This window comes from Schistocerca americana, unplaced genomic scaffold (assembly GCF_021461395.2).
Source record: "Schistocerca americana isolate TAMUIC-IGC-003095 unplaced genomic scaffold, iqSchAmer2.1 HiC_scaffold_16, whole genome shotgun sequence".
Classification (NCBI taxonomy): Eukaryota; Metazoa; Arthropoda; class Insecta; order Orthoptera; family Acrididae; genus Schistocerca; species Schistocerca americana.
Window position 1 is genome coordinate 1,158,993 of NW_025725687.1, and position 10,886 is coordinate 1,169,878.

Below are 10,886 nucleotides of genomic sequence, written 5' to 3' on the forward strand. Positions count from 1 at the left end.
TAGAGTGTCAATCCTTTTGTACTTAAGTCGGCATTGTGACCTTTGTATTGAATTCGGATGCAATTTCTGTGTTTCATCGTCAATAACATGGTCCAAGGGATACAGAAAAACTGAAGTAAAGCATCGGAATCTAAAACTGAACTCGCAGGAGAGGTTCAACTCGTAGAAAGTTAGAGTGTCAGTCCTCTTGTACTTAGGTCGGCATTGTGCCTTTTGTATTAATTTTGCATGCAGTTTCTGTGTTTCATCGTCAATAAGAAGGTCCAAGGTATATAGGAAAATTTGAAGTAAAGCATCGGAATCTAAAACTGGACTCACAGGAGTGGTTCAACTCATAGAAAGTTAGAGTGTCAGGCCTCTTGTACTAAAGTCGACTTTGCGCCTTTTGTATTAAATACGGATGCAATATCTGTCTTTCATCGTGAATAAGAAGGTCCAAGGGATACAGTAAGCCTGAACTGAAGCATCGGAATCTAAAACTGGACTCACAGGAGAGGTTCAACTCATAGGAAGTTAGAGTGTCAGTCCTCTTGTACTTAAGTCGACATTGTGCCTTTTGTAATAACTTCGGATGCAATTTCTGTGATTAATCGTCAATAAGAAGGTCCAAGGGATACAGTAAACCTGAAGTGAAGCATCGGAATCTAAAACTGGACTCACAGGAGAGGTTTAACTCATAGAAAGTTAAAGTGTCAGTCCTCTTGTACTTAAGTCGGCGTTGTGCCTTTTGTATTAAATTCGGATGCAATTTCTGTGTTTTATCGTCAATATGGAGGTCCAAGGGATACAGTAAATCTGAAGTGAAGGATTGGAATCTAAAACTGGACTCACAGGAGAGGTTCAAATCATAGAAAATTAGAGTGTCTAACCTCTTGTACTTAAGTCGGCATTGGGCCTTTTGTATTAAATTCTGATGCAATTTCTGTGTTTCATCGTCAATAAGAAGGTCCAAGGGATACAGTAAACCTCAAGCCAAGCATCGGAATCTAAAACTGGACTCACAGGAGAGGTTCAACTCATAGAAAGTTAGAGTGTCTGTCCTCTTGCACTTAAGTCGGCAATGTGCCTTTTGTATTAAATTCGGATGCAATATCTGTGTTTCATCGTCAATAAGAAGGTCCAAGGGATACAGTAAGCCTGAAGAAAAGCATCGGAATCTCAAACTAGACTCACAGGAGAGGTTCAACTCATAAAAAGTTAGAGTATCAGTCCTCTTGTACTTAAGTCGGCATTGTGCCTTTTGTATTAAATTCGGATGCAATTTCTGTGTTTCATCGTCAATAAGAAGGTCCAAGGTATACAGTAAACCTGAAGTAAAGCATCGGAATCTAAAGCTGAACTCACAGGAAAGGTTCTAATCATAAAAAGTTAGAGTGTCAGTCCTCTTCTACTTATGTCGGCATTGTGCCTTTTGTATTAAATTCGGATGCAATATCTGTGTTTCATCGTCAATAAGAAGGTCCAAGGTATACAGTAACGCTGCAGTAAAGCATCGGAATCTAAAACTGGACAAACAAGAGAGGTTCAAATCATAGAAAGTTGAAGTGTCAGTCCTCTTGTACTTATGTCGGCATTGTGCCTTTTGTATTAAATTCGGATGCAATTTCTGTGTTTCATCGTCAATAAGAAGGTCCAAGGGGTACATTAAACCTGAAATAAAGCATCGGAATCTAAAACTGGTCTCACAGGAGAGGTTCAAATCATAGAAAGTTAGAGTGTCAGTCCTCTTGTACTTAAGACGGCATAGTGCTTTTTGTACTAAATTCGGATGCAATTTCTGTGTTTCATCGTCAATAAGAATGTCCAAGGGATACAATAAACCTGAAGTAAAGCATCGGAATCTAAAACTGGACTCACATGAGACGTTCAACTCATAGAATGTTAGAGTATGACTCCTCTTGTACTTAAGTCGGCATTGTGTCATTTGTATTAAATTCGGATGCAATTTCTGTGTTTCAACGTCAATAAGAAGGTCCAAGGGATACAGTGAACCTAAAGTGAAGCATCGGAATCTAAAACTGGACTCACAGGAGATTTTCAAATCATAGAAAGTTAGATTGTCAGTCCACTTGTACTTAAGTCGGCATTGAGCCTTTTGTATTAAATTCCGATGCAATTTCTGTGTTTCATCGTCAATAAGAAGGTCCAAAGTATACAGTAAACCTGACGTGAAGCATCGGAATATAAAACTGGACTCACTGGAGAGGTTCAACTCATAGAAAGTTAGAGTGTCAGTCCTCTTGTACTTAAGTCGGCATTGTTCCTTTTGTATTAAATTCGGATGCAATTTCTGTGTTTCATCGTCAATAAGAAGGTCCAAGGTATACAGTAAACCTGAAGTAAAGCATCGGAATCTAAAACTGGACTCACAGGAAAGGTTCATGTCATAAAATGTTAGAGTATCAGTCCTCTTGTACTTATGTCGGCATTGTGCCTTTTGTATTAAATTCGGATGCAATATCTGCGTTTCATCGTCAATGAGAAGGTCCTACGTATACAGTAAACCTGAAGTAAAGCATCGGAATCTAAAACCGGACTCACAGGAGTGATTCAAATCATAGAAAGTTTGAGTGTCAGTCCTCTTGTACTTAAGTCGGCATTGTGCCTTTTGTATTAAATTCGGATGCAATATCAGTGTTTCGTCGTCAAAAGGAAGGTCCAAGGGATACAGTAAACCTGAAGTGAAGCATCGGAATCTAAAACTGGAATCACAGGAGAGGTGCAAATCATAGGAAGTTAGAGTGTCAGTCCTCTTGTACTTATGTCGGCATTGTGCCTTTTGTATTAAATTCGGATGCTATATCTGTGTTTCATCGTCAATAAGAAGGTCCAAGGGATACAGTAAACCTGAAGTGAAGCATCGGAATCTAAAACTGGACTCACAGGAGAGGTTTAACTCATAGAAAGTTAAAGTGTCAGTCCTCTTGTACTTAAGGCGGCATTGTGGCTTTTGTATTAAATTCGGATGCAATTTCTGTGTTTCATCGTCAATAAGATGGTCCAAGGGATACAGTAAACCTGAAGAGTAGCATCGGAATCTAAAAGAGGACTCACAGGAGAGGTTCATCTCTTCGAAAGATAGAATGTCAGTCCTCTTGTACTTAAGTCGGCATTGTGCCTTTTGTATTAAATTCGGATGCAATTTCTGTGTTTCATCGTCAATAAGAAGGTCCAAGGTATACAGTAAACCTGAAGTAAAGCATCGGAATCTAAAGCTGAACTCACAGGAAAGGTTCAAATCATAAAAAGTTAGAGTGTCAGTCCTCTTCCACTTATGTCGGCATTGTGCTTTTTGTATTAAATTCGGATGCAATATCTGTGTTTCATCGTCAATAAGAAGGTCCAAGGTATACAGTAATGCTGCAGTAAAGCATCGGAATCTAAAACTGGACAAACAAGAGAGGTTCAAATTATAGAAAGTTGGAGTGTCAGTCCGCTTGTACTTAAGTCGGCATTGTGCCTTTTGTATTAAATTCGGATGCAATTTCTGTGTTTCATCGTCAATAAGAAGGTCCAAGGGATACAGTAAACCTAAAGTGAAGCATCGGAATCTAAAACTGGACTCACAGGAGAGTTTCAAATCATAGAAAGTTAGATTGTCAGTCCACTTGTACTGAAGTCGGCATTGAGCCTTTTGTATTAAATTCCGATGCAATTTCTGTGTTTCATGGCAATAAGAAGGTCCAAAGTATACAGTAAACCTGACGTGAAGCATCGGAATATAAAACTGGACTCACTGGAGAGGTTCAACTCATAGAAAGTTAGAGTGTCAGTCCTCTTGTACTTATGTCGGATTGTGCCTTTTGTATTAAATTCGGATGCAATATCTGTGTTTCATCGTCAATAAGAAGGTCCAAGGGATACAGTAAACCTGAAGTAAAGTATTGGAGTCTAAAACTGGACTCACAGGAGAGGTTGAACTCATAGAAAGTTAGAGTGTTAGTCCTCTTGCACTTAAGTCGGCATTGTGCCCTTTGTATCAAAATTCGGAGGAAATATCTGTGTTTCATCGTCAATAAGAAAGTCCAAGGGATACAGTAAGCCTGAAGTGAAGCATCGGAATCTAAAACTGGACTCACAGGAGAGGTTCAACTCATAGAAAGTTAGAGTGTCAGTCCTCTTGTACTTAAGTCGGCATTGTGCCTTTTGTATTAAATTGGGATGCAATTTCTGTGTTTCATCGTCAATACGAAGGTCCAAGGGATACAGTAAACCTGAAGTGTGGCATCGGAATCTAAAACTGGACTCACAGTTGAGGTTCAAATCATAGAATGTTAGAGTGTCAGTCCTCTTGTACTTAAGTCGGCATTGTGCCTTTTGTATTAAATTCGGATGTAATTTCTGTGTTTCATCGTCATTAAGAATGTCCAAGGTATATAGTAAACCTGAAGTAAAGCATCGGAATCTAAAACTGGACTCACGGGAGAAGTTCAACTCATAGAAAGTTAGAGTGTCAGTCCTCCTGTACTAAAGTCGACTTTGTGCCTTTTGTATTAAATTCGGATGCAATATCTGTCTTTCATCGTGAATAAGAAGGTCCAAGGGATACAGTAAGCCTGAACTGTAGCATCGGAATCTAAAACTGGACACACACGAGAGGTTCAACTCATAGGAAGTTAGAGTGTCAGTCCTCTTGTACTTAAGTCGGCATTGTGCCTTTTGTATTAACTTCGGATGCAATTTCTGTGATTAATCGTCAATAAGAAGGTCCAAGGGATACAGTAAACCTGAAGTAAAGCATCGGAATCTAAGACTGGACTCACAGGAGAGGTTCAAATCATAGAAAGTTAGAGTGTCAGTCCTCTTGTACTTATGTCGGCATTGTGCCTTTTGTATTAAATTCGGATGCAATATCTGTGTTTCATCGTCAATAAGAAGGTCCAAGGGATACAGTAAACCTGAAGTAAAGCATCGGAGTCTAAAACTGGACTCACAGGAGAGGTTCAACTCATAGAAAGTTAGAGTGTTAGTCCTCTTGCACTTAAGTCGGCATTGTGCCTTTTGTATTAAATTCGGATGCAATTTCTGTGTTTCATCGTCAATAAGAATGTCCAAGGGCGCAGTAAACCTGAAGTGATGCATCGGAATCTAAAACTGGACTCACAGGTGCGGTTCAGATCAAAGAAAATTAGAGTGTCAGTCCTCTTGTACTTAAGTCGGCATTGTGCCTTTTGTATTAAATTCGGATGCAATTTCTGTGTTTTATCGTCAATATGGAGGTCCAAGGGATACAGTAAATCTGAAGTGAAGCATCGGAATCTAAAACTGGACTCACAGGAGGGGTTTAAATCATAGAAAGTTAGAGTGTCTGTCCTCTTGTACTTAAGTCGGCATTGGGCCTTTTGTATTAAATTCGGATGCAATTTCTGTGTTTCATCGTCAATAAGAAGGTCCAAGGGATACAGTAAAGCTGAAGCCAAGCATCGGAATCGAAAACTGGACTCACAGGAGAGGTTCAACTCATAGAAAGTTAGAGTGTCAGTCCTCTTGCACTTAAGTCGGCATTGTGCCCTTTGTATTAAATTCGGATGCAATTTCTGTGTTTCATCGCCAATAAGAAGGTCCAAGTGATACAGTAAACCTGAAGTGTAGCATCGGAATCTAAAACTGGACTCACAGTTGAGGTTCAAATCATAGAAATTTAGAGTGTCAGTCCTCATGTACATAAGTTGGCATTGTGCCTTTTGTATTAAATTCGGATGCAATTTCTGTGTATCATCGTCAATAAGAAGGTCCAAGGTATACAGTAAACCTGAAGTGGAGCATCGGAATCTAAAACTGGACTCACTGTAGAGGTTCTAATCATAGAACGTTAGAGTGTCGGTCCTCTTGTACTTATGTCGGCATTGTGCCCTTTGTATTGAATTCGGATGCAATTTCTGTGTTTCATCGTCAATAACATGGTCCAAGGGATACAGTAAACCTGAAGTGAAGCATCGGAATCTAAAACTGGACTCACGGGAGAGGTTTAACTCATAGAAAGTTAAAGGGTCAGTCCTCTTGTACTTAAGTCGGCATTGTGGCTTTTGTATTAAATTCGGATGCAACTTCTGTGTTTCATCGTCAATAAGATGGTCCAATTGATACAGTAAACCTGAAGAGTAGCATCGGAATCTAAAAGAGGACTCAAAGGAGAGGTTCAACTCTTAGAAAGATAGAGTGTCACTCCTCTTGTACTTCAGTCGGCATTGTGCCTTTTGTATTAAATTCGGAAGCAATTTCTGTGTTTCATCGTCAATAAAGAGGTCCAAGGGATACAGTAAACCTGAAGTGATGCATCGGAATCTAAAACTGGACTCACAGGTGAGGTTCAAATCATAGAAAATTAGAGTGTCAGTCCTCTTTTACTTAAGTCGGCATTGTGCCTTATGTATTAAATTCGGATGCAATTTCTGTGTTTTATCGTCATTATGGAGGTCCAGGGGATACAGTAAATCTGAAGTGAAGCATCGGAATCTAAAACTGGACTCACAGGAGAGGTTCAAATCATAGAAATTTAGAGTGTCTGTCCTCTTGTACTTAAGTCGGCATTGGGCCTTTTGTATTAAATTCGTATGCAATTTCTGTGTTTCATCGTCAATAAGAAGGTCCAAGGGATACAGTAAACCTGAAGCCAAGCATCGGAATCTAAAACTGGACTCACAGGAGAGGTTCAACTCATAGAAAGTTAGAGTGTCAATCTTCTTGTACTTAAGTGGCATTGTGCCTTTTGTATTAAATTCGGATGCAATTTCTGTGTTTCATCGTCAATAAGAAGGTCCATGGGATACAGTAAACCTGAAGTGAAGCATCGGAATCTAAAACTGGACTCACTGGAGAGGTTCTAATCATAGAACGTTAGAGTGTCAGTCCTCTTGTACTTAAGTCGGCATTGTGCCCTTTGTTTTGAATTCGGATGCAATTTCGGTGTTTCATCGTTAATAACATGGTCCAAGGGATACAGTAAACCTAAAGTGAAGCATCGGAATCTAAAACTGGACTCACAGGAGAGTTTCAAATCATAGAAAGTTAGATTGTCAGTCCACTTGTACTGAAGTCGGCATTGAGCCTTTTGTATTAAATTCCGATTCAATTTCTGTGTTTCATGGCAATAAGAAGGTCCAAAGTATACAGTAAACCTGACGTGAAGCATCGGAATATAAAACTGGACTCACTGGAGAGGTTCAACTCATAGAAAGTTAGAGTGTCAGTCCTCTTGTACTTATGTCGGATTGTGCCTTTTGTATTAAATTCGGATGCAATATCTGTGTTTCATCGTCAATAAGAAGGTCCAAGGGATACAGTAAACCTGAAGTAAAGTATTGGAGTCTAAAACTGGACTCACAGGAGAGGTTGAACTCATAGAAAGTTAGAGTGTTAGTCCTCTTGCACTTAAGTCGGCATTGTGCCCTTTGTATCAAAATTCGGAGGAAATATCTGTGTTTCATCGTCAATAAGAAAGTCCAAGGGATACAGTAAGCCTGAAGTGAAGCATCGGAATCTAAAACTGGACTCACAGGAGAGGTTCAACTCATAGAAAGTTAGAGTGTCAGTCCTCTTGTACTTAAGTCGGCATTGTGCCTTTTGTATTAAATTGGGATGCAATTTCTGTGTTTCATCGTCAATACGAAGGTCCAAGGGATACAGTAAACCTGAAGTGTGGCATCGGAATCTAAAACTGGACTCACAGTTGAGGTTCAAATCATAGAATGTTAGAGTGTCAGTCCTCGTGTACTTAAGTCGGCATTGTGCCTTTTGTATTAAATTCGGATGTAATTTCTGTGTTTCATCGTCATTAAGAATGTCCAAGGTATATAGTAAACCTGAAGTAAAGCATCGGAATCTAAAACTGGACTCACGGGAGAAGTTCAACTCATAGAAAGTTAGAGTGTCAGTCCTCCTGTACTAAAGTCGACTTTGTGCCTTTTGTATTAAATTCGGATGCAATATCTGTCTTTCATCGTGAATAAGAAGGTCCAAGGGATACAGTAAGCCTGAACTGTAGCATCGGAATCCAAAACTGGACACACACGAGAGGTTCAACTCATAGGAAGTTAGAGTGTCAGTCCTCTTGTACTTAAGTCGGTATTGTGCCTTTTGTATTAACTTCGGATGCAATTTCTGTGATTAATCGTCAATAAGAAGGTCCAAGGGATACAGTAAACCTGAAGTAAAGCATCGGAATCTAAGACTGGACTCACAGGAGAGGTTCAAATCATAGAAAGTTAGAGTGTCAGTCCTCTTGTACTTATGTCGGCATTGTGCCTTTTGTATTAAATTCGGATGCAATATCTGTGTTTCATCGTCAATAAGAAGGTCCAAGGGATACAGTAAACCTGAAGTAAAGCATCGGAGTCTAAAACTGGACTCACAGGAGAGGTTCAACTCATAGAAAGTTAGAGTGTTAGTCCTCTTGCACTTAAGTCGGCATTGTGCCTTTTGTATTAAATTCGGATGCAATTTCTGTGTTTCATCGTCAATAAGAATGTCCAAGGGCGCAGTAAACCTGAAGTGATGCATCGGAATCTAAAACTGGACTCACAGGTGCGGTTCAGATCAAAGAAAATTAGAGTGTCAGTCCTCTTGTACTTAAGTCGGCATTGTGCCTTTTGTATTAAATTCGGATGCAATTTCTGTGTTTTATCGTCAATATGGAGGTCCAAGGGATACAGTAAATCTGAAGTGAAGCATCGGAATCTAAAACTGGACTCACAGGAGGGGTTTAAATCATAGAAAGTTAGAGTGTCTGTCCTCTTGTACTTAAGTCGGCATTGGGCCTTTTGTATTAAATTCGGATGCAATTTCTGTGTTTCATCGTCAATAAGAAGGTCCAAGGGATACAGTAAAGCTGAAGCCAAGCATCGGAATCGAAAACTGGACTCACAGGAGAGGTTCAACTCATAGAAAGTTAGAGTGTCAGTCCTCTTGCACTTAAGTCGGCATTGTGCCCTTTGTATTAAATTCGGATGCAATTTCTGTGTTTCATCGCCAATAAGAAGGTCCAAGTGATACAGTAAACCTGAAGTGTAGCATCGGAATCTAAAACTGGACTCACAGTTGAGGTTCAAATCATAGAAATTTAGAGTGTCAGTCCTCTTGTACTTAAGTCGGCATTGTGCCTTTTGTATTAAATTCGGATGCAATTTCTGTGTTTCATCGTCAATAAGAAGATCCAAGGGATACAGTAAACCTGGAATGAAACATCGGAATCTAAAACTGGACTCACAGGAGAGGTTCAAATCATAGAACGTTAGAGTGTCAGTCCTCTTGTACTTATGTCGGCATTGTGCCTTTTGTATTAAATTCGGATGCAATTTCTGTGTTTCATCGTCAATAAGAAGGTCCAAGTGATACAGTAAACCTGAAGTGTAGCATCAGAATCTAAAACTGGACTCACAGTTGAGGTTCAAATCATAGAAATTTAGAGTGTCAGTCCTCATGTACATAAGTTGGCATTGTGCCTTTTGTATTAAATTGGGATGCAATTTCTGTGTATCATCGTCAATAAGAAGGTCCAAGGTATACAGTAAACCTGAAGTGGAGCATCGGAATCTAAAACTGGACTCACTGTAGAGGTTCTAATCATAGAACGTTAGAGTGTCGGTCCTCTTGTACTTACGTCGGCATTGTGCCCTTTGTATTGAATTCGGATGCAATTTCTGTGTTTCATCGTCAATAACATGGTCCAAGGGATACAGTAAACCTGAAGTGAAGCATCGGAATCTAAAACTGGACTCACGGGAGAGGTTTAACTCATAGAAAGTTAAAGGGTCAGTCCTCTTGTACTTAAGTCGGCATTGTGGCTTTTGTATTAAATTCGGATGCAACTTCTGTGTTTCATCGTCAATAAGATGGTCCAATTGATACAGTAAACCTGAAGAGTAGCATCGGAATCTAAAAGAGGACTCAAAGGAGAGGTTCAACTCTTAGAAAGATAGAGTGTCACTCCTCTTGTACTTCAGTCGGCATTGTGCCTTTTGTATTAAATTCGGAAGCAATTTCTGTGTTTCATCGTCAATAAAGAGGTCCAAGGGATACAGTAAACCTGAAGTGATGCATCGGAATCTAAAACTGGACTCACAGGTGAGGTTCAAATCATAGAAAATTAGAGTGTCAGTCCTCTTTTACTTAAGTCGGCATTGTGCCTTATGTATTAAATTCGGATGCAATTTCTGTGTTTTATCGTCATTATGGAGGTCCAGGGGATACAGTAAATCTGAAGTGAAGCATCGGAATCTAAAACTGGACTCACAGGAGAGGTTCAAATCATAGAAATTTAGAGTGTCTGTCCTCTTGTACTTAAGTCGGCATTGGGCCTTTTGTATTAAATTCGTATGCAATTTCTGTGTTTCATCGTCAATAAGAAGGTCCAAGGGATACAGTAAACCTGAAGCCAAGCATCGGAATCTAAAACTGGACTCACAGGAGAGGTTCAACTCATAGAAAGTTAGAGTGTCAATCCTCTTGTACTTAAGTGGCATTGTGCCTTTTGTATTAAATTCGGATGCAATTTCTGTGTTTCATCGTCAATAAGAAGGTCCATGGGATACAGTAAACCTGAAGTGAAGCATCGGAATCTAAAACTGGACTCACTGGAGAGGTTCTAATCATAGAACGTTAGAGTGTCAGTCCTCTTGTACTTAAGTCGGCATTGTGCCCTTTGTTTTGAATTCGGATGCAATTTCGGTGTTTCATCGTTAATAACATGGTCCAAGGGATACAGTAAATCTGAAGTGAAGCATCGGAATCTAAAACTGGACTCACAGGAGAGGTTCAAATCATAGAAAATTCGAGTGTCTGTCCTCTTGTACTTAAGTCGGCATTGGGCCTTTTGTATTAAATTCGGATGCTATTTCTGTGTTTCATCGTCAATAAGAAGGTCCAAGGGATACAGTAAACCTGAAGCC